Below are 24920 nucleotides of genomic sequence, written 5' to 3' on the forward strand. Positions count from 1 at the left end.
AGAGGAAAATGTCGTCTTTCAAAAGTGGGTGCAACCGTTACAAGAAATGTTTTTTAGTAACAAAGGCACATAGTATGGAATAACAAATTCCATGCCAAGTTCCTTTCACAGTAATGAATTAAACTGTATGAATAATGTTAATTAAAAAGCAGAACTGCAATTCACCAAATTTTGAACAGTGTGAGTATACAGTACAGAGAAAATGTTGAGCTCCCCAATGCCCTACACTTTCACTTCTCTCATACTGTATAGACTTTCAGACGTTTTACAGAAGGATACAATTGCACTGCACTTCTAATGTGTTTTTTTTTCTATGCTTTGTACATATTTACATGTACACACATGTTACAGCTGCCCCCCCCTCCCTCAGCACATAATCATCATCCTTACATTTCAACCCCTTTCTTATGTACACTGCTGTGCACAACTCTGTACCACTGATGTTTACTATAAACTTCCTAACCTTCTTGTAAAGGTCGATGCTCAGTAAAACATAATGTAGCAGTCACCTTTGGGAAACAAGCTCCTCCTGCCAGCCATACTACCCACATACCATACTGGGGCACACCCCCCTAAAGCTAGAAACTATGATCAAAGCCCATGACATAACTACAAATGGAAACATGACCTCTGATCAGCAACTACAAATATCTTTAGTGTGGTTCGAATTATACTATACTAAACATGATTTGTAGTTATTAGTTTTCTGAACTGCTTGACAGAGCCATGTAGAACAGACTTTCTTAAACACAGCAAAAGGTTCTGGCTCATTCTGTGGAATCCCTGGGAAAGTCTCTCACACACACACACACACACACACACACACACACACACACACACACACACGGGTATATCTACACATTATACATACTCACACACACACTCACACTTGCACATAAGCCCCATGGCCTTCTCCTAGAAGCCCTGTCTGCTACAGTTACCATGGAAGATTCTCCCAAGAAGCAGTGGCTATACTTAGAGATTATTCTAGACTGCTGAGCTCCTCACTCTATCACAGAGGATAAATCCAACTATCCTGTGAAGGAACCAAATTTCTGTTGCCCATACCCATCATCTCCTCCTCTTGGTCACTACCCAATCTCATGATCATAGGCGAGGCTGGAGATACTGACTAGTAAACTGATAGCCCCTGCTTCACCACCACAGTCCAGTACAGTGCACCCATCCACTGGTGATCTTCTCATCCCATTTATGCCTCACTCATGAGCAAGACTTGTAAACCCCTCTGGCAGAAGTGGACGCTGACCTCCCATGATGCAGTGAGCAATCCACATTGTTTCAGGAGAGCCACAACCTCCGGTTTGAAAGTAATATTCCTCATCTTACCTACTTCTCACTCAGAAGCAAACCAATCCACTCCAAAAGCACATCACCTCCAAACAGCAAAAATGCAGCTCACATATCCAAACTGAATACTTTCCAGATCTTGGTTATGTGTTCATATCCTCTCCAAGAAAATCACAAACAAGAAGATGAGACACACCCCTGATAGAGTTCTGTGTCCACCCGAATATATTTTATATATGTGATTTACTGTCTACAATAAATTACAAGTCATAATTCTCAATCCCCAAATACAAGGACCAAATAGCCTGTAGCAGCAGCTCTGGGATCCAATATGACGCAGAATTTGGCAGTGAAGTTTTACAGCAAGGAACAAATAATATTAAGAGAGAGGTTTCATGCTTTACTAGATCAAGTTCTTATCCCAGTTATATGTCATACTTTAGATTGTTTTGAATAAATCTGTGAACCGGACACAAGGCAATTATTAGGAGTAAAGCGCAGTAGATTATCTAAACTTACAAACAACAAATGTTACTCAATTCTTTGATATATTGTAATATGGTCCACTTTATGTCTCCCTGGACAGTGAAATCAGGGGTTGCAATAGGCACTGTGTGCGAGTCCATATTTGTTAATAACATCATGTTCTACTGGGGGAGACGGTATATTTTTAGGTCCGAGTTTATGAATGACATAAGGCCCTATTTACGGATATTGGATGATATTTTTATCTTATGGGTTGGTACTAAGGAAAGAATGAATGAATTTTTAGAACAGGTAAATACATGTGAATTTTTCAAATTTACTCATCACATTTTTGATGTTGAGGTAAATTACTTGGATGTGTTTACTTAAAAGAACACTAACAAGCACTGTTCTGAATCAGGTTGTTGTTGTTTGTCTTTCGGCTTTTTCCTGGCAAGGGGTCGGCACAGCAGAACTCCGGTCCGCTAATGATCGGCAGTAGATTTTTACGAAACGCCAAGGTGCCAGCTCGACGCCCAACCAACGAAGGCACGCCCACTTTACGCATGCATGTCTTTCGAACGCTACCCAACCGTGGGGAGGACATGCAGACTCCACACAGAGGGCACTCCCAAGCCCAGCCGAGACTCGAACGGGAGAACCTCTTGCTGTGAGGTAACCGCTACCGCTGTGGTATTTATAGGAAATCAATATTTGAATGCATACATCAGAAAATTAGCCTTGTGAATGGCAAGAAGGATATCCGATGGCAATATTTTCGCACAGGAGATGGATTATTTGGTTGATATGTTTAAACAAAGGGGGCAACTGAACTGGTTTATTTTACCTACGCACGAAGAGGTTACATCTAAAAGAAGGGAAGGAGTACATAAAACCCTATTGGAAAGAGGTGATTTTAACCCTATGATAAATTCTAAGGAAAATAATTTTCAAAGTTATGTCATTGACCTACAATACTAAAGCTAATCTTGTTCCTCATATAAATCAAAAAAATGTTTTAAACGCAAGTGATTACAATTTAAAACAATGTTTGGGGACCACATAGCATAGAAGAGGAAGTAAAGTATTTACTAGATCGAACACCTATGTGTCAAAAGTTTCCAGAAAGAACAGTGCATTTTGTTGTGGTCACTGCAAACAGTGCACTTGTATTTATAAATATGGAATGGTACATTTTTGTAAGGATTTGTCTATAACTAACCAATATTTTAATTATGCATCTATGTAGGAAAGGCTTTGTCCCCTCTGCAAACAGATACATGAGCATATGTATGACATTACCAAAGGTGATGTGAATTATGTACACCTTCTCTGACTTGTGAGACTTCTACAATGTGTAAGTAAATTCTAAGACCCTGGGGAGAACTACAGGAAAAGGTTGTAGAGAAAAGAGAATTGTTTGGCAATACTGTTTAGGAGCTGAGAAATTTCCTGGTTTAAAAAGTCAGGTCTCAATTTCTACTGTATTCAAACTAAAAAGAAACAGACTTTATGGGCCAGATTCAATAAAGCCTACACTAAGTGTATACGATATGTATTCAAGAACATTCTTATCACATTTTTTGTGCTTTCTAGTCAAGCAGAAAGATTACATTAAGTGTACATGTAGTTTACACTTTGTGTAACCTTTATGAATCCCGTTGATATTTAAAGCTGCAAGAATATCAGTAGGAAAACTAAAATTAGAAGGAAGAAGGTGCGAGTTAGGTCAGTGTTGTCTGTTCACTCAAAATGGTGGACACAGTGTAGGTGTCGCTGAATCCCAAGGCATACTTTTTTATGTTTGGTTTTTAATAACATTAGGTTTTAGTAACCAAGATAAGTATGCATTTTAATTTTTGCATCATGTGACCAATTATGTTATTTAATACTTTTGCTGCACTTGGTGTTTGTTCAGATGAAGTCTCTCACTGTTGTAATGATGAGAGCTCAAACTGTCTAAATAAATTCAGTTTCAAATGGAGTTACTAGTGGCATCTTCATTCTCTCTGTACTGCAGTTTTTTTTCCCATGGTTACTCACAATCAATACCCAAACATTTAACTAGAAATTCCAATGGGAAAAGACGTTCCCATCTTCAGGGATTTTTTTCCCTCTCTTGCAGGTACACAGGTCCACTGTAAACACTGGTAGGATAACATGTACATTTATGGGCACTGATAAGAGAAGTGGTCTATTCATTTATTTTTGTTTATATTTAAACAGTGATCAATGCAGGAGGACTCGATGAAATCAGTGAGTTAAGGTTATTATTGCTGCATTCATCCTCCTCACAACCAGACATCAGAAGTATACCCAAAAAAGGTGGTGGTCTTTTTTTGAGGAGAAGCTGTGTGTGAAAGCAAAAGATAAATACATGATACTTGTAAAATGCATTACTGTGGACTCACTAAACTCTACACTCTCTGGGTGACTCTGACTATGGCAGCTGCTGTTTTCTTGGCTTGTTGGTACCTAGCAGTAGGTATGGAAATCTCTCCAACACTAGAACAACATAGCAGGACTGCTGAAAGTGCAGTGGACAGCTGAGAAACGTAGCTTGGCTAAAAGGCTGTAGCCACCTATTGACTTTTATGAAAGAAGTCTAGTGCAAGAAACTACAGCAAAGTTCAGTGGGGATGTTGGCATATGTGTGTGCGTCTGCAGGGGCATGACTTGAAGTAGGATGACTTTGTGCATGTGTGGAGAGTGCCATACCACATCTCCCTTGCTTCAGAATTGTGAACAAAAGCCAAAAAAAGAACTTGGGATCCTTGTTGTGCGTTTCCTGGCAAAAAACTTTTAACCGTCACAAGTAAAATGACACAAAAGCAAAGGAGACAACGTCCTAAAAGTATAATGAGATTTCCTTTAGTCTCAACAAGCTGCACTCCACGCAAGTTGACTAAAAGTACAACAGTGGGGAAGAAACTGCTAAGAGATGATTTTTTTTCAATATTTGCAGTATACAAACTAACATTATGCTGGCTGCTCCTCCTGCCCTCTCTACTTCTGTCTGATCATGACTGAAAACATAATAATTCAGTACTATGACTCCAAACTTTGTTACACTAGCTATTTACTCAATGCATTTATTATGTATTGTTAACTAATTCAATGCAATAATATTGCTTATGTTGCACATCACTGCGTGTACATTACTATACCTTACCAAACAACACTTCTCTGTATCTTCCAATATTCTCTGTATCTTCCAATATTCTCTGTAAACATAAAACTACTGTTGCTTTTTTATGCAAGCACCATCAAGTGTTTAAACATCTAACTCCTTCTGAGTCAGGTCATGGAGGAAAACGAGTCTAGGAGCAGCTCAACTACCCGGTGAATAAATAAGTGAATACATAAAATGCTTAGCATCCCAAATGTGACATTTATGACATCACATCAAAAATCTAAAAGCCTGCACTGACTTTGTATGGCTATTCTCTGTTCATCTGTAAAGGACCTGCTTCCCTACATGGATTGATATCACAGAGCAGGCAAAGGAAAAGAGATGGGGAGTCTTAAGTCAAAGACCTGGTGTGGGAGACTTAGTCAAACCTAGAACAGCTGATGTTAAAAGATAATTAGTAGGACATATAAAATATTGCATGACAACTATAAAAATCAACCAGAAGAGGTTAGAAAAGATTGGGAAGAGAGACCTGGGAAGTAATTAACAAGGAAACAATGGGGGAACATATGTACAACTGTCATATATGCAACAAAGTGCAGAAAGTTTTTTTTAAATGTTGGAGGTGAGGTGGGTAGAAAGAGGTAACTGGGAATGTGTTTTTAGGGAGTGTAATAAATTGGCAGATTTTAAAAAATTCCCTGCAGAAATAATCTGTCAAGAACAGTGGGTGAGCAAATGGCTATAACTACGGAAATTATTCTTTTGAGCTGGGACTCAGGATCTGAACTGACTAGACCTAGTAAGGCCTTAACGTTTAACTCTTTTGGCTGCTAAAAAGCAATTACTACAAAATCAAGAAAGGCTATACTTAAAGTACTGAATATTGTAAAACAGAGAAAGATAACTGAAAGATGGATCTTTAGAAAAAGGAAAGAAACAAATTACATACAAATAAATGGAATTTGTGGGGAATACCCCCACCCCCAAGTTTTACCCTTCACTTCCTGACCAGCCATTATGACAAACTCCAGTGCTTTTGGGAAGACATACGTTTCATGAAGCAGTCTCCAAATGTTATCCACAGCTCGTTTGCCTCTTCTATTTCATTCAAGTCTCCTACCTACTCCAACAAATGTACTTCCAGCAGCCTGGCTAGTCCTACACTACTGTCTTCATTCTGTAAATTTTCCCCAAACCTACCTCATTTGAACCACACTATAGCATGGTCACTACTGACCAATTAAGATCTTTCCTCTGCATTCTGATCTCAACATGACTTGCTGAAAACCATATCTAGAAAAATTCCAAATCTTTTTTACCCTATTTTTTTTCCTGACTCAGGAGGTTACATCAGGACACCTCAGGTGCAGGCATTGATCAGTCTGTAGCTGGAAGAATAAGCCCTATTAATACCATTACTTTTCTCCTACCCCAGCTTGTGAATTTGACCACCATCTATCTTCTCTCCTACTAAGATGTGCCTGAAGGGTGGTAGAAGCTGCCATCAGCAAACTCTCTAGACCTTCAGCCTTTCATTTGACTGTCAGTGCACTTACCTTCTTCATTATAGCCATTCTGCTTCAGTCTCTTATTCCTTCATGTTCCTCCATTTCATTGAGTGCTATGCCATTTTATAAAGTTTCACCTTCCATATTTCCCTTCCCTACAACAGCCAGAGACCAGCAAATCCCAGCTTTTCTTTTCTGTAATCCAAACCTTGGTGATGGCAGCAATGTACGATTTTTTCAGTTGCTTGGATGCCCTACAATTCTGCCTCTTAGCATTGCAGAGAATTACTATTCAACCAAATTTTGTTAGTCTTTCACCTTTTTGCCCTAACTTGTCTTGCTAATTTATCTTTTGTGCTTCCAATTTGTTCTTTCTAGTTCTGTACTGCACACTTGCACTCTTTCAGGCCATTCCGTAGTTCATTCATTTATTTATTACAAGTGCTAACTAGTTAGGCAGACTAGTCATCTGACCCTTTTCGGCCATGACCCATGACTATCTACCACATAAGGAGTGGTTTCTGGCCCAGAAATTGTAGTTATTGGCCGTTTGGGCAGTTCTTCCATCTCTCTCAACTTTCAGATTTAAAAGCCAGCATTTGCACTAGTTTCCCCCCTTTCTGGTGACTAATCTAGTCCAGATACAGATTTGCTGTATTTAGGGCTGCTTGTAAGCTCCTAAGCCCCCCCCCCAAGCCTTTCTGTGTAGGAGGAAGGCTTTCTAGCTTATCAGTGGGAGTGGTAAGCATTAGGTAGCCTATCAACCACAAGTGGAGTGGTTCCTAGCCCAGAAATTGTAGTTTATTGGCTGTTTGGACAGTTTTTCCATCTAACTCAACTTTCTGGTTTAAAAGCCCGCATTTGAGCTTGTTTCCCACTTTTCCTGTAGCTAGTCTAGTCCAGATACAGACTTGCTGTATCCAGGACTGTTTGTAAGCTTCTGAGTGGTGCCAGAGTCTGCTCTTCAATTTTTCCCTTAGATCTACTAGTTCCCTCCTCTCCTGCACTAATACTAGCTTATCAGTCTAGCACTTTACCAGACTTCTTGTAGCAATTATTGCAGCATGCAAAAGAGCTACCAGCACTGAATGTTCTACAAGGAAATGGATCCAGTACTTATTATCAATGCCCACCCCTCCAGGCATGTCTACAAGGTCAGTTAACTGTTCTTTCTCCTACTAACCTGATGAACTTGGGCATCCTGAGGAAATGTGGCAACTGCCTCATGTACACAGACAACCCTCTCCTCTTACCTTCCAACACTCAGACTTGCACTTATATAGCCAAATTGGAAGCCATGCACTCTCCAGCCAAGACCGGAATAGCTGGTCAAGAGAAGGTCAACACTTGCACCACACCACATGGAACACATAGCCCTCCTGAACACACACCAGCACTGCCTTCATATAAAAACACAAACCACACACCCACCTTCACAGAGGCTCTCAAAAACCTACCCAAACAGCAGACACCTCCAAGGCAGAAATGCACTCGACCACCACAGCACAACAGTAATCACGAGGCACATACCTCCCCTAAATAGCGAGCCACTCAACCAAAGCCTATAAGCAAAACAGCATGCCCAACACACTAGCCACAGGTAACTCAATGGTGAGGCACACTGATGTCCCACTCATTAGGTTGAATAAGGAGAAAGTAACAGTCAGCTGCCTGTCAGGTGCCAGGATCCACCACATAACACACGCACTCAGGTCCCACAACAACAGGTCCAAATATGACTGTCATTGTACATGTGGGGGTGAATGACCTGAGACTTACCTCCCTGGACTACATGAAGAGACATGGAGGAGCTCTCAGATGTAGCTAAGGCGGGTATGACCCTAGCCCTGAACAGCATCCTATCATCACCCAGAATGATACCACAGTACAAGCAAAAAATGACCGATTTCAACTACTGGCTAAGTTTCTGGTGTCATTCTAAGGGGATCCAGTATCTGTCTGCCTGGGATGACATGACTGACAGACCTCGATGCTTTGCCAGTGATGGCCTGTATCTGTCACCCCTGGGCTTCTGGATACTGGCCAAGGCTCTTGCCACCCCTACAGTGCCTTTTTCAGTCGGTGTTCTAAAGATCAAATTACCACCGTAACAGCTACAAACAAATGCAATCTGAGGGCCATGCTGCTCAACACATGAAGTCTAAATATCAAAATGCACTCACTTAAAGCACTCCTTAAAATGGAGAACATAGACATTTGTGCTGGTTCAAGGCAGCAGAAAGCACCCCTGCACTACCAGGCTATAACTCATTCCACACCTTTCGGCCCCAGAACTTGGACCGAAGGTCCAAAGGTGGTGGGGTCTCCATATTCATAAAGGATGCGCACACCTCCAGACTGGTAGCCCAACATAACACATCAGAGATACTCAGGTGCAGCTAACATTGGGTAAGACAGTGACTCAGGTCGTAGCCTGATATAGGTCCCCAACCATGTCCCAAGACTCGCACTCCACGTTCCTAAGCACCCTGGAGAATACAAGGGTCCAACCTAACACTCTCTTACTAGGCAACTTCTACTACTCCACTAACTGGGTAAACTACTCATGTACCAATACACTTGCCCAACGTTTCCTGGAGTTCATTAATTCCAATGCCCTGGACCAGCTCTTTCTTACCCCCACTAGAGATAGCAACATCCTTGACCCAGTCATTACTAACATAGGCAAATGTTGCTCTACACAAATAGTCAGCTCCTCCCTGGTCAGATCAGACCACAAACTAATCACCTTGGAAATGCACATCCCCCCCCCCCGCAAAAATAACCACCATGAAAAACTTCTCCAAAGCTAACTTTGGGCTCCTAAAACAGAGGTGGCTAACTTCACGGCACCCATGTAAATGGAGAATAGTTGCATGACCGCAGACTCGTATACCAATGCACTGTACGAACACGTACACAAATGCATGGATCTCACCATAACCAATAGAACCAAGATGCTCTCCTCCAAAAAAAGGAAGCCAATCTGGTAGTCCCCTGCCATAAACAAACTCTACAACAAAAGGAGGAAACTGATGTGGAATAAGGTGAAGTCCCAAGACTGGAAAAACTCCCTTATCAGCCTCAACAAAAAGTTGAGATACCTCATCAAATCCTCTAAAGCTAGCTATGACAACAGAATTGCAGCAGAAAGTAAAGACAACCACCAAGGCCTTCTACAGTTATGTAAAGAATCTCCACGGCAATACCCAGATTCGCTCTGAGCTACTGCACAATGTTACCTCCTATACAGAGCCAACAGATATTGCCAGTATACTGGCCGACAGATTCAGTGCCAACTTTACCACCTCTCCCTCCCCTCCAAAGGGCCAAATCACAATAGATTGTCAAGCACCCAGTATTACTGCTGCACAGGTTAAAACAGCACTGTCCAAGGCCAAGAATACAGCTTCTATGGGACCTGACAATATCCCTGGTTGTGTTTTACATGAACTACAGAGTGAACTGGCACCTCACCTGTGTGCCCTGTTCAATTAGAGTCTCACCTCAGGCTTTGTCCCTACCGAATGGTGTACTGCTACAGCCATCCCTCTCCACAAAGGAGGAGCAACTACAGACCCTGGGAACTATCGCCCCATTGGCCTGACAAGTCTGATATGCAACGCTATGGAACGCATCATCATGGACCTAATAAACAAGGATATAGGGAATCTGCAAACTCTGGATCCCACACAGTTTGGTTTTGTGAAGGGTAGATCATGCCTGTTCAACTTGAGTCAGTCACCAGAGCTGTGGATGAAGGTAAGGTGGTTCATACAGCCTACCTTGATCTGGCCAAGCCTTTTGATACCATTCCCTACTCAGGAATCACAGAAAACCTCACTAAGCTTGGCATCAACCCCTATATCACTAGGTGGGTTGCAAACTGGCTCACAGACAGAACCCACAGTGTGAAAATAGCTGACTCCAATTCAGACTGCCGCCTCGTCACGAGTGGAGTCCTACAGGGTTTGGTCCTGGGTCCCATCCTGTTTGGTATCTATTTCTCTGAAGTCCAGGCCAACACAAAGGGACTCTGGCTGACAAAGTTTGCAGACAACTGCAAGTTGGGAGCTACTATTAACTCACCAAGTGATGTCGACATCCTACAGGAATGGCCTCACTGAGACCATCAACTGGTGTCAAAACCATGGCGTTAAGTTCAATGCCAAAAAATGTGTAGTCGACCCTTTGGAAAACCCCCAGTTCCCATGAATACTACATTGATGGTAGTCCACTGAACATAGAAGGCGTTATAAGAGATCTGGGAACACAGGCTGACAGCAACCTCTCTTTTGACCACCACATTCCCACTGTGGTCAGAAAGTCCTTCTATGTGGCAAATCTCATTACTAAGGGTGTTGCATCCAAGAAGAAAGCAGTCATTGTCTTCCTCTACACTTCCCTCATTAGGCCAGTTATCAAGTACAATGCCCCACTTGGCATGTACCTCACTAGACACCTGCAACAACTGGACAGGCCACAAAAGTACCTCACAAAGAGGATCCTAGGCCTTAAGCACTTTTCCTACATGGACAGACTCAAAACTATTCTTGGGTCTCATATCGCCTACTTAGAGGAAATGTGTAGTCAACCCTTTGGAAAAACCCCAGTTCCCATGAATACTACATTGATGGTAGTCCACTGAACATAGAAGGCGTTATAAGAGATCTGGGAACACAGGCTGACAGCAACCTCTCTTTTGACCACCACATTCCCACTGTGGTCAGAAAGTCCTTCTATGTGGCAAATCTCATTACTAAGGGTTTTGCATCCAGGAAGAAAGCAGTCATTGTCTTCCTCTACACTTCCCTCATTAGGCCAGTTATCAAGTACAATGCCCCACTTGGCATGTACCTCACTAGACACCTGCAACAACTGGACAGGCCACAAAAGTACCTCACAAAGAGGATCCTAGGCCTTAAGCACTTTTCCTACATGGACAGACTCAAAACTATTCTTGGGTCTCATATCGCCTACTTAGAGGTGCTCTCTGCTTGACTTACAAAGCCATGTCTAACCCAGCTCTGTTAGAAATGCTACATCTAAAGAAATCCCAAACCCTCTGCACCACACGCTCCAGAGACCTCAACCTCATTACCACAATTAACAGAACATGCTTGGGGGACAGCTTCATAACCCAGGAGACTGCCCATGCTATGGAACAGACTTCCCATACATGTCAAGCAGAGCACCTTGCTGACCTTCTTCAGGAGAAATCTTGAGTGGATGGGAAATAGAAAATTGACCCTGGGGATAACTCCAGTGGCTCTATTCGACAGAGGCACTGGAAACTAAGGTCGGGTGGCACTAAGCCAGGGTAATCCTATGGCTATGTTGGGCCATTAGCCTAGGACACACCTATGAACAAATACAGCACAACATTATAATAACCAAGCTACATTTCCCAACGTCTCAACATGATTTGTGGCGTTTGCAGGGAAAAGAAAAAATACAAAACACTAAGGTTTAAACCAAAAGTTGTAGTTAAAGGAATGTTTTTATATATATTATATTACACACACAAACATTTATTTATTTTATTTTACATTTGTTGACCGAGCTAGTCCGACTGGATACATGTCTATTTTCAGCGGAGGCCCAGAGAGAAAAGCTCCAATAAAACAAGTAATAATAATAATAATAATACAATAATAATAAAAACAGAGCAAAAAAAGAATGTAGAGACATTTCAGAAGGTTTAACACAGTAGGAATACACTAGCACATGCTAAAGGTTTAACAAAGCGAAAAAAGAACAGAGATAAATCACTTCACATTGTTTAGCACAATAGGAAAATGCTACAACATGCTATAGGTTTAACTCAGTGACTAGCAGGCAAAACTGTATATAATAACACAACACATTTGATCAACAGAATGACTGTCTTGCTAATAATCAGTTGAGTAGAGAAACACCAAGTTGTTGGGTTGGGTTAGTCAGGGGCAGAGCCAGTTAGAGTTAAAGTATTTTTGAGGCCTTTTTTAAACAGGGGTAGAGAAGATTCTTGGGTAAGAGCTGCAGGAAGTAGGTTCCAAACTACCAACTGAGTTTGCAAACATGGAATCTCCTGCTGTGTTGTTGGACTTTAGGGTTAGGACCAATAGTTTGTTTGTGGAACGTAGTGGTCTGAGAGCATTATGTGGGCTGATAACGTTCTTGAGAGTTGGTGTATTATCAGGCTGGTTGATTACTTTGTGTGCTGCTATAAGGTGGTTGAACTGCAAAAGGGAAGGAAATTCCAGCCATTCAAGTTGAACTAGGTTGTTGCAATGGTGAGTCCTATATGCCTTACCAGTGGCAAATCTACCTACATGGTAGTAACAGGAGGATAGTTTGATGAGGTTAGTTTTAAACAGATAGACAGATAGATAAATAGATAGATAAAGTACTAGGCTAACTGCCCTTGCGAGCTATTTTAAGCCTCGCCAATTATCCCCTGTGAGATTCAAACCCTGTACCTTGTGTTTGTAAGGCAAACACTTTAACCATTAGGCCACCCTCCCAAGAAATGTTGGTAAATACTGGAGAGGCATACAGGAGAGTGGAGAGAAGATGGGTTTGTGCGATAGCAACCCTGGCAAAAGGGGTGAGGAAAGGTTTGACCTTGTAAAGGGAGCCTAGTTTTTCATTAATGGACTCAATAGTGTGGTTAATATTCGCGTCAAATTTGAGGTGGTTGTCTATTAATACTCCTAGGAGCTTAGCTTGGTCATCTGGGGAGATAATGGTGCCATTGTTAGACTTAATAGTGAAGAATGGATGAGTGGACTTATGGGTAGGGGAGAAAAGTAGCAAATTGGTTTTATTAGGACTCAGGAGCAGCTGTTGATTAGTTAGCCACTTTTCAATGTTATTAAAGGTATTCTGGGTTAGGGATAGGAGATTTGTTTGAGAAGACGCAGAGCATATCAAGGTAGAATCATCTGCATATTGGATACAATGTGCATTTGGGATGGTAGTATGAAGGTAGTTTATGAAGACAGAAGAGGAGGAGTCCTAGTATAGAGCCCTGAGGGACTCCTAGGGTGATTGGGAGATGGGAGGACAGCTTACCCGGATATCAACACAATTCCACAAACAAGGTAAAAAAACACAAAGGAAAGCAGGAATCCAGGAGTAGGTCCACCACGGTTTTATTGAATCAAATAACCATAAGCACTTTCGTCAAGTTCATTACAAGACTTCATCAGATAAAAAATGAACTGAAAAGCCAAGTTTAAAAGTCCTTCCCATATCACATGATCCACCCCAAGTTGATTAGCTAATTAACTGATTAAAATCAACAGAATGTGCAAAAGAATATCACATTATACAACATCTTAAAACACATACATGTAAAACTTTAAAACCATGAATGTGTGTATATATGTATATATCTCATTATGTGAAGAACCATAATAACCAAATCTAAGTTGTGCCTTCATTTTTAATACACAACCAACAGATGCTAGTTCATTTAAACCAGGAAAACCCACAGCATTTAAACATAATATCCAGTAAAGTTCCCAGTTTTCCAGAAACAACTGCCACGGTCCACCCCTTTTATTCCATTTGATCTGCTCCATCACAATGAATTTAAAATAATGTCCAGGAAATTCCAGGATGTGCCTATAAAGTGCATTTGTAGATTTTTTTACCCGTATGTCAAAATTATGTTCATAGATGCATTGCTTAAGCATCCGCTCCATCTTGCCAATGTAAAAGGCAGGACATGACTGACACAGTGCTCCATAAACTACCCCAGTACTGTTACAGTTGTAATGTCCTTTTATCCTAAAGCTGAAATTAAAACCATTAATTTCAGACAGTTCCCCCACATAAATGAATTTCCAAAAATGGCACATGCCACATTGGTACATACACCAAACTTGGGCATTGTCAACTTCGATTATAGGTCTTTCCACCAAGTTTTTAATGTTAAGTCCTTCTTCACACAACGGAAGGTTTTGTGCTAACTTTACCTCTAACCTCACCATCCCCAGTTAGAATGCCCCAGTTCTTTTGTAAGATTTCTGGAATTTGCTGGTGGTCAGCAGAATATCTGGTAATAAGGACAGTCTACAGCTAACATTGTTAGTTACTTCCATCCCATTTCCTTTCCTGTTGAATGTAGAGTACTAGTAACAGAACAGTTTTGAGGGTTTATCAAATTTCCAACCAATATGGTTGAGTAAATACCCAGTTGTCTCTTGAGCACTACTACCTTTTTTAATTTCCTGTACAAAAGCCGCAGGGTAGTCCCTCCTTATGAACATGTCTTCCAAAAGACTACATTCCCAAAGAAAGGAACCGGCTAATTGCAGGTACTCAGCAGGGAGGTGGTCAGCTGCTAGAGTAGTGTGTTTTAGATTTTTTGAGAAGGGCACAGATGAGGGTAGAAGGGGTAGGTTGGAAGCTAAAGGAGAGATGAGTCTTGGGAAGATTTGTGCTGTCTGTAGTACTGTTTTGAGTTAAAGCGGGGGGGTAGGAGTGAGTTGGGTGGCTAGAGCCTGGATAGTTTCAGTAAAGAAGCAATTGAATGTGTTAGCAATTGCCTCTGGCATTTTGTCAAGGGCTGCTGATAGGGTGGGAGTGGTGGTATGGCCTGGATGGAGGAGGTTGTTTATTCCAGCCCGGAACTTATGAGGTTTGTTTTGATGCTTTTGTTGCAGGTGGGTATAGAAGTACTTTTTGTCTAATATGATGGATTTCTTAGCGTCATTCCTTAGCTGATGGTATCTGATGTGATTTACTGGGTCTTTAGTAGCATGCCAAGTGGTCCATGCCTTACTTCTAAGACTTATTTTGTTTTTTGTAAGTCTAGTTAGCCATGGGGCAGTTCTAGTTTTGGCACGGATGGTGCGGACAGGGGCATACGAGTTAAGGGCAGTGAAGAACTTGGTATTAAAGAAGGCCACAGCCTCCTCTAGTGGGAGTTAAGTTCTGACCAGTTGTAAGCCTTGAGATTGTTTAGGAAGTTGTCTAGGTTAAAGTTTTTCACTCTATAGGTGTGGAGATGGGGGTTATCAGCTTTGTGCCTTATGACATAGGTAAGGCAATGATCACTTAGGTCACCCGGTAGAGTGGCCAGGATCCAATCTAGGATACTACTTTTGTCTTTGTTTTTGCTATACCTAGTGGGGGAGAATATGGTCCAAGTGAACCCATGAAGGTTTATGTGATTACTAGGGCTTTGGAGGAACAGGTATTCCAGTCAATGTTAAAGTCACCTAAGACTATGGTTTCTTTGGGATAGTTGCAGGCTAGCCAGTGTAGAATATGTTCTAGGGTGCTGACATTCTTTCCAGGGGGTAAATAAATGTTGACAATATATCTATATTTATTTTTATTTTGATGATGAGAATTTCAGCATTATTTACTTGGGGAGGCTGTTGGGTGTCAATAGTGACTGTAAGGTTGGACAAATAATACAGGTACCCCACCACCTTTCTTGATGTCCTGTCCAGCCTAAGGATGTTAATCCCTGGAGGAGTTACTTCCATCTTTAGTTGCTGGTTTTAACCAGGTTTCAGTAAGACAGAGAATATCTGGGAAGTCGACAGCTAGGAGGGCATGGAGGTAGTGGATTTTATTATTTAGGCTTCTGATGTTAAGATGGCAGGCCAGGAAAGAATTTGTGTGCTTATTTAACAGGGTAAAGTAGGTAGAATTGTTGGCCACAGAGCTAGAGTCAGCAGCTATGGCAGTGTTAAGGCTTGGGTGAGGGCTGTCAAGTGAGGTTGGGCCAGGGTTAGGGTGGATGTCACCATGCTTAGTAAGGTTGTAGTTCAATCTGGTTACAAGTTTCAGGATTTTATTTATAAGCTTAAGATACTGCCTGTTTTTTTGGCTAATGCAACTGGATCTGAGAGAGAGAGAGTGACAGTATTTGGGGGGTATGGCTTTAGGTGAAAGTGTACTATACAAATGTTCTAGCTTCTTAAGAACAAGAGTGGTAGAGGTCTGGAATTTTGGGCATTTGAATTCTGGATAGAGTAGGTTTTCATATGTGGTGAGGTGGTAAGGTATATAGAGCATTATTAGTATATAGAGGGGTGAGAAATTTGGATGAAATCATTGCTACTGTTCGGACAGTGTACAAAAATAAAGTGTTTAGAAGAATTAGTAAATAAGTGGTTATGGGCTATGGTGTTAGAGCAAAAGAAGAGGAGGCTGTAAACTATAGGAATATCTTTGGGTAGTAGAGGGATGAGTAGTTAGCAGAAGGGAGTGTCAGTAACACAGATGTTGTGACTGGATTAAGGGAGAGAGGGTGGGGTAAGGTTACAATAAATTTGGCAGTACTGGGGGCAGATGGAAATTGGGGGCAGGGCTATACCAGATAACATTGTTGCTAAAGATAGCTTGCTCCATGTAAGTTATTAAGAAATATACTTCTTATACTGTAAACTGCACACAGTTTTTATTTCTAAGCAAGTAAATGTAATGTGTGAACTGAAAAACGGCATCCTTTTCTTTTTTAATGAAGCCGAGCTCTATTTTGTTGTAGCAGAGTTTGGCATGGCTGAAATCCAATGCTCTACAGAAGGATATAATTCTAGTGATAGAGTTTGTCCAATTACTTAGTAAATATATAAATGAAAGGGGTAGGCAGTGATTTTTGCTAGTGCTTTTGGACCCAGTGAGTCTGCTTTAAAACACACAAAGGAGAATAATTGTTGATATTGACCTTAACTGTAACAGAAAATAAAAGGGGCAGGTAGATATATAAAATACACACACAAAGAAACTGATTTATAGAAAAGTAAACCTTGAATTGCACAAACAAGGTGCAACATGCAGTGTGCAACTACATCTTGAACTGTACAAACAAGTTGTGACATGCAGTGTGCAACTAAGCACTTGGGTATCCTAAAAACTATAGTACGAGGAACTAAAACCAGGCAAGGACTCAGACACTGAAATTATTATCTTTCGTTCTTTAATCTGTTAAAGAAATAATTCTGAAGAAATTCAGTAAGTGTTGTTTTGTATGGCAATTCACTTGGGTATCCTGTTAGCCATTACCTCTAAAGCACTGGGACATATTTCTGTGGAAGTCTGGACGCTAGGATGGAAGAAAGTGATAAAAAGATTTGGAAGGGTTTTTTTTGTTTAACAATATTTTAAAAGGATGAGAATCACCAACATCCTGGAAGAAAGCTGTGGTGGCTGTAGAACAAAAGATGGTAAAGACCATCAGATTCAGACTCATGCAGGCCCATTCAATACTAAACCATGACTATAAAGTGTTTCTGTCTATAAAGGCTAAAAGAATGGCAAAAGTGATGCCAAAATTGATTTATATGGGTCAATGTGGTTTTGTGGAGAGGAGGCAAACATTTGACAACATTAACAGAACAATGATGATCCAGAGGGAAACAGAGTATAAGAAAATGTCACTATTGTTGGTGGGTCTTGATGCAGAGAAAGCATTTGACATAGTGAGCTGGGATTTTGTGAGCAGGGCAATAGAAGCATTTGCATTGCCTGATAAAATTATAAGGTTGGTTAGGAAGATATACGAGGAACTGGAGGCGAAAATTAAAGTGGGGATGCTCCTTTCTGATAAGTTCTGCTTGAACAGTGGAACCTACAGGGGTGTCCTCTTTCCCTTTTGTTATCTGCTTTATATTTACAACCATTAGCAAAGAAAATAACGGACTCAGAAATTCAAGGATATAATTAGTATGGTAATCAAGAAAAGTTGGCTTTATTTGCAGAGGATATTATTTTATACCCAATAAAACTAGAAAATGACATTTCAGTCCATTGAATATTCTGAGACAATTTCAAGTCTTTTCAGGACATAAAATTAATGAAAATAACACAAAGGCAATAGCAATAAACTATGTATCCTCACACAAACTGGTTCAGCAATACCCATATTTATGGGGACACAATAAAATGAAGTACGTACGAGTAAGGATTTAAAAAAGGATTCTGTTATGGTAGCTAAGGATATGTGGGAACAGACTATACAAAAGATAATACAAAAACCGAGGAAATGGAAACTCTTGTTTATAGATATGGATAACAAAATACAAGCAGTGAAAATGTTTTAGTTCCATTAGTTTTACACACAGGTCAGACATGTTTTTTTTTTTTTTTTTTTTTTTTTAAATCAGCCAGAGGAGAAGTTGGGGATAGCAATTAATAAAAAGTTGGAGGATTTTATCTGAGAGGGGAAGAGGGCAACAGTCAAGTATGATAAGCTGATCTTTCCAACAGAACAAGGTGGTTTGGGATTACCTGATTTGAATAGGGTACTTCAGAGCTGCGAAGTTAAGGCTCCTCCTATACATAGCAAGGGCAAAAGGCTATAATTCAAAACTGAAATGAATGATGATGATACAGGGAGGAAGCTCAAGAAATAAGAGGAGACTGGTATTCTGGATGCAGAAATAACGACCACACAGAATATAATACTCAAAAGTAGCAGAGAGTATTCTAAGAACTAAGCCAACGCAGGAATGAAGAAAGGAGATTCTGCCGAAAGGGATGACTGCAATTACTGTACAGAGAACAGGCAAGAAGGGACTGGAATTTACAGGAGAAAAGTGGCAAAGGAACCAAAGTATTGTGAGCAAATAATTAGAGAAGAAAGTTAACAGAATGGGAACAGGCCAAGAACTCATTTAGATTGCAGGCTAGAGACTGCCTTTCCTATCAAGGACGGACAACAGATTATAGGCAAAGAGAAAGGAATAGGGGGAACCTGAGTGAAAGACCAGTACTGTTAGAGCTTTTAGTAGAATCTAGAACAGAAGCTGCTGTTAAAATAGGGATAATTAATAGAACATATAAAATATTGCATAAAATTATAATAATCAGAGGAGGTTGGTAAGGATTGAGAAGAGAGACTGGATAACCAATTCACAAATAAACAATGAGGGGGGCATATGCATGGATTCCAAACATGCAACAAAGTCTAGAAAATTTGGGAACTTTGCTTGGAAGTGTTTGCATAGCGATATCGCAAGCAGACTCCAAAGATTTTTTCTCTCAGGCGAATTGTAATGTTGAAGGTTTGACGGGTAAGGAAGTAACTGGGAACATTTTTTTTGCAAGTGTAATAAGTTAGCAGACTTTAAAAATTCCCTGCAAACTTTTTTGTTGTTTGTCTTTTTGGCTTTTCCCGGTTAGGGGTCGCCACAGCGGAACTCCTGTCCACTAATGATTGGCAGTAGATTTGTTTATGGTGCTGAGTGGCAAGCCCGACGCCCACCCTTCAGCAAAGGCACGTCCATTCACGCATGTCTTTCAGAGGCCACTCGACCGCAGGGAGGACATGCAGACTCCACACAGAAGGCACTCCAGCCGAGAATCGAACAGGAGAACCTCTTCTGTGAGGCAACAATGCTACCACTGTACCACTGAGGCTTAAAAAAATTCCCTGCAGACTATTCTGTTAGAAATACTGAGTGATCAAACTGGTGCAACTAAGGAAATTATTTTTTGAGCTATGATACAGAATTGCAATTGCCTAGACATAGTAAGGCCTTGCGGACTTTAATTCTGGTGGTTGCCTAAAAAAAAAAAAAAAAAAAAAATCAATTACTAGAAAGTGGAAATCAAAGACTAAGTTGTGAATATAGCAGCACACATAAATAACTGGAAGTGGGATCTTTAGAAAAGGGTAGGAATTAATTACATACAAAAAATGGGAACTGTTGGAACAATACATGTAGAATAATGTTTTGGAGGAGGAATGAGGGGAAAGCAGGAACTGAAGGAGTTATATAATGTTCGACTGATAATGACTGTAGAAGATTACACTGGATGCATAATTTTTGCAATTGAAAATATGTCAATGTGGCTTTTCATTTAAATAAATGTATGATTGTCTACATTTCTTGTAAAAAAGAATAAAAATACTTCTTGGCAGTTATTAGGCACTGACATAAAACTATAAATATGTCCAATACACTTTAACTAGACTGACCGGGCTTCTTTAATTTTTAGATAATTCATTTTTTTCTTAGTGTGAGAAGGATATTACGGTCGTGTGCATTTTTAGCTGCTTAACATGTATACCAGGTCCGTTCCTTTCTCATTTTCGTACTTGTGTGCATTTCTGATATAAGCCACAAACAAGAGCTATCCTTTTTTTTTTTTTGTGCCATTACATGGTACATTTTGACATGTGCATTTTTTTTCCAGTAGTAATAAATTATGTCTGACAAGTTGGAAGGTCAGCAGTTTTTTTTTTTTTTTACTTGTTTATATCACACACTATGCAAGTATATAAGGATATACAACATATTACCTGGAAAATGTGTAATGTGCCTTTACAATTTTGTGCGTCTTAAATGCATCACTGCATGGGAACTTTTCACAGCAGTTTGTCAGTTAAAACCTTGTTATGTGGCTATAAGGGTTTTATATATATATATATATATATATATATATATATATATATATATATATATATATATATATATACACACACACATACACATACACACACACACACATACACACACACACACACACACACACACACACACATATACACACACACATACACACACACACACACACACACACACACACACACACACACACACACACACACACACACACACACACACACACACACACACACACACACACACACACACACACACACACACACACACAACTAAAAAGCATTAAACCATGATGTTATTTCCTTGCTGGATATCACCTTAGGAACTAAAAAGCACAGAATGGAACACATTATCTGAGGCTAATCTGTGGACTGTACATTGTGGAAGTACTTGCTTATAGAGCTGGATAATGGGCCTGGGAGAGTCCTGCAGCCATGTGCATTTTTTAAGACAGTCTGTATCCTACTTTGCAGACTGTGATTAGCCTAAAGGTATCATGTATCTTGTCAGGATCTGTAAAGCTAAGTGGGCTATGACTTTGTTTTTCTTTCAACTTGGGATTATAAGCCTACTTTTTTTTAAAAAAAACTGAAGTCCTGCCTCCATTTTCTCCCTGGAGTTAAAACATATTTACATATACATTCACAAACAGTTACTTCTCTGACTGTGCAGGGTTAAGTCTTTTTTCTTCCTCATCTGGGATTTAATATTTCGTTCTTTATTTCCGTTATTGATTTTCCTCATCTGACAGTGATTTAATGTTAGTTCTGTTATTACTTTAACCTTTTCTGAATGTCTTCCTCTCTGCATTTTTCCTGAAAGATCTGTATACTACCTTTTTTCAAGTTATTCAGTACCTCACAAAAATTATCTTCTGCTATTTTTTTCTGGACAGCACCAGCTTCAGTTTGGTCTTTATAAACTTGTTAAATAATAAAGTTATGCAATCTTTACAGGTTCCCTCCCACAACTGGCCTGACACACACAACTCCCTGGTTATCTGTCTCTATACAACTCAAGACTCCACTGTAACACACATTTACTGCCCCCCACAAAAAGAATGACCTTTCTGAAATCTAACACTTATTCCGATAATGCTAACTGCAGTAGTACATTCTGTCATTCACTGGTGTCAAAACAAGAAACCTTTTTGACAATATCGGTACTTGTCTCTCCGTTCACCACCTGGTTTAACTTCTTCATTCAATCCCTAAATTGTGGCTTTCATAAACTGCTGCCTAAAGTGGGCATTAACAAAAGGATGAAAAGCATGAAGCAAGACAACAGTGACTAGAGCAATTACTGTTTTCACAGAACTAATAGAGCTGATTTTTTAAACCTGTCATTTAGGAGTCCTAAACAACTGATTAGCCAAGGTTTCCAAACATCAACATGTCTTATTAACTTTCTTACGAACATTCTGCAACGCTCATTTAACCCATCCTGTGGGATGGCAGAACAAGCCTATCATGACAAAATTAGTTCCCCCCATTTAAATGACACCATGTCTCTGCTCAGTTTCCTTCTCTATGTTTTTACATCCATTCATCCACTAATTAACCTTCAAACCCCAAATTCAAGGCTATATTCTACAAAACACTACTACTCCAAACTCATTCCAAAAGTTTGGCTCTCCCTCACAATGAATATCAGATCAAATCACTGGCCTTCCAAAGTTTAACACAGAGCTCAAATAATTTTTATTCAAAGAAGCACACTACACCTCTTCCACAAAATAAGGTCACCTAATCAGTCTCCTTAATAATTGCTCTTCTCTGCCGCTGAACCTTACTTCCCCAGTATCCATTCTCTTATTCTCCCCATTTTTCTCTCTCACTTCCATACATCTGACATATCCATCCTTCTCCCTCGCCCCTTTCCCTACCACCAACTCCTGAATGCTCCTTCACCCTCACTCAGCTCTTTCCTTACAATTTTTCTTCGTTTGTATTCTCTACACTGTAAACAGCTGTAGTGAACTTTGAGACAGACAAACTTTGTATCACTGAGTGTCACATTCATGTACTGTCAATCCTATGATTTGTTTTACACAGAGAATACCTCTTTGTATCAGTCGGTTGAACCTAAAAATGGTCCATGCAGACCAGTCTTCTACTCCGATCAACAAACAAAAATGCATTAAATCAAGAAGTATGCCAGATAACTACCAAAGAAAAATGTCTGGAACAAAAACTGATGAGAGATAAACTAAAACAGCAAGCAAAGAATACAAGTGAAACTTGGTAGCGATAGATGCCAGTTAAGAACAAAATGACTTTATGAGAGAGGAACTAAACACTGGTAAAGCAGGTAAGATGTGTACAAATTTGACTAGTATGTGAAATTCTACATAGTTAAAAAAACATCCATTGCGGTGACTGTTAACATTTAATAAAAGCAACATGAGGTTCTTACTACTGTTCACACTCTTACAACCTCAGCATCTTGTGTCAGCTTCTCTCCATATAGAATACAGTACTGTAAGGTTACCCTACAAAATCCTCTGTCAAGTGAACATCAAGAGTATACTACAGTTCTAAGTTAATGGAAACAGTACTTTTAAATTCTCTTCATGATTTACATTTTGCATTGTACATTACTCTGTAATTGGACCTCTAAGTACACACAACTACATTAAAAATGAAATAATGCAGGTTTTTGTTTGCTCCAACCAGATACATTTACATCTTCTTTCTACAAACCAAAAACAAAATCCTCCTGCTCAGTCCTTGTTGCTGAAGGCTGTGCAAAACAGGAAGCCCTTTTTTTCCTTCCCTTTCCCAACAACTGTCATTACAACAGTCACGTACAATCAATCTTCCACTTCTCAGAAATAAAAAAAACAAACAAAAAATGTGTATGAGATGGACATAAAATGCTGGGGGATGGGAATCCAGATCCAACATTCACTGGTATGTCTGTGCGTTCAGTATCTCTGATCACATGCCTATAACTAGAAACCCCGCCCTCATCCCTGAGCTACTATTACTTTACGCAATGTTACACTACAACAGAACACATAGAAACAAATAACTGAAACAGAAAGGGTAGAGAAGATGACAAACAGATAAATAGACACGAATTCGGGTAGCCACTGACGAAGAGCTACAACACATCTCATACATGTCAACAGTGCCAGAAAGACTGATTACATTTTCACCTTGCACTGCCATGCCCACTAAGTGCACCAGTCATCTGCCACAGACCAATGAAATATCGCAGATCCCTCCCTCGTTTACAGATGCATGCTACAGAGATCACAGTTTTACTACTGCTCCTAGGCTGACCCTTCCAGGGTTACTTGATTATGCCTAAGGCTTTCGTTACTTCTTCACAAATGTATACTGCTTCCATTTCATACCACGGCCAAATGTTCTATTTTGTAACTGAAACTTCATAGAACTGCAATACACAGTATAAAGTATAATCACTGTGTAAAAAAGCAAAAGCCTTTACAGCTATAACTTGCAGCGATATTAAAACTCACCATATAACATCAAAAATCATACCTGTCAAAAGTCCAGTAACAATAACGCGGTCTTTCTTTCTAATAATGAAAACCTTCGAGGGGTATGTCTTTTTTTATTGCAATCGCTTACCGCAGTTTCTCTCCCTTACTAACCCCTCCTGTCTTACTAACCCCTCCCGTAAACCACACCTACCCCATCCCCCCTTAGCTATTAACTGTAACCATACGAGACTGACAAAAGCAGCAAGATTGTTCCCACAAAAAAAAAAAAAAAAAAAAAGCTGGTTCTGACAAGTAGGCTACCACCTCCTGTACTGGCAGACTAATTACATCCATAAACGGAAACTAGTCTGAGTTGAATTATTTCTCCTAAAACTGTAGAGAAAGAAATCAGATTGTAATTGCTGGAAGTTTTAAATCTGCTCTGGTAGAAGTTTGTGCAAACTCATAAAATGTTGTTTTGCAACGTGTTCGTGCAGCATTTACAACAATAGCATCCACAGTGCTCCTGGAGTGTCTTAAGGGCATAAAACATTTAGCTGCTGGATTAAGAATCTTACGTTAAATAAACTGAACGAAGTAGCTCCATCCAAAACCGAGCAAAGAAGTGGTGGGGCACACCCAAAAATAACCGGTCAGAAATCTGTGTATCGAAATATGTTCATATTTAAGTGGAGAGG

At 40.0% G+C, this 24920-nt stretch overlaps 1 protein-coding gene across 3 annotated transcripts in view; it reads right to left on the reverse strand.

The window, feature by feature from the left end:
- Positions 1-24423, reverse strand: part of FLOT1 (flotillin 1) — a 791904-nt gene extending 767481 nt beyond the window's left edge. For 2 of the 3 annotated variants that reach the window (XM_044083297.1, XM_044083296.1), the window contains exon 1: positions 24281-24423. The gene's annotated coding sequence lies outside the window, so the exon portion shown is untranslated. Of the gene's footprint in view, positions 1-23473; positions 23676-24280 lie in introns of those variants that run through there. The other variant, XM_044083298.1, reaches the window with a different exon arrangement.
- Positions 24424-24920: the final 497 nt, after the last annotated feature.

This window comes from Protopterus annectens, chromosome 9.part0 (genome assembly GCF_019279795.1).
Source record: "Protopterus annectens isolate FY-2018-M chromosome 9.part0, PAN1.0, whole genome shotgun sequence".
Classification (NCBI taxonomy): domain Eukaryota; kingdom Metazoa; phylum Chordata; order Ceratodontiformes; family Protopteridae; genus Protopterus; species Protopterus annectens.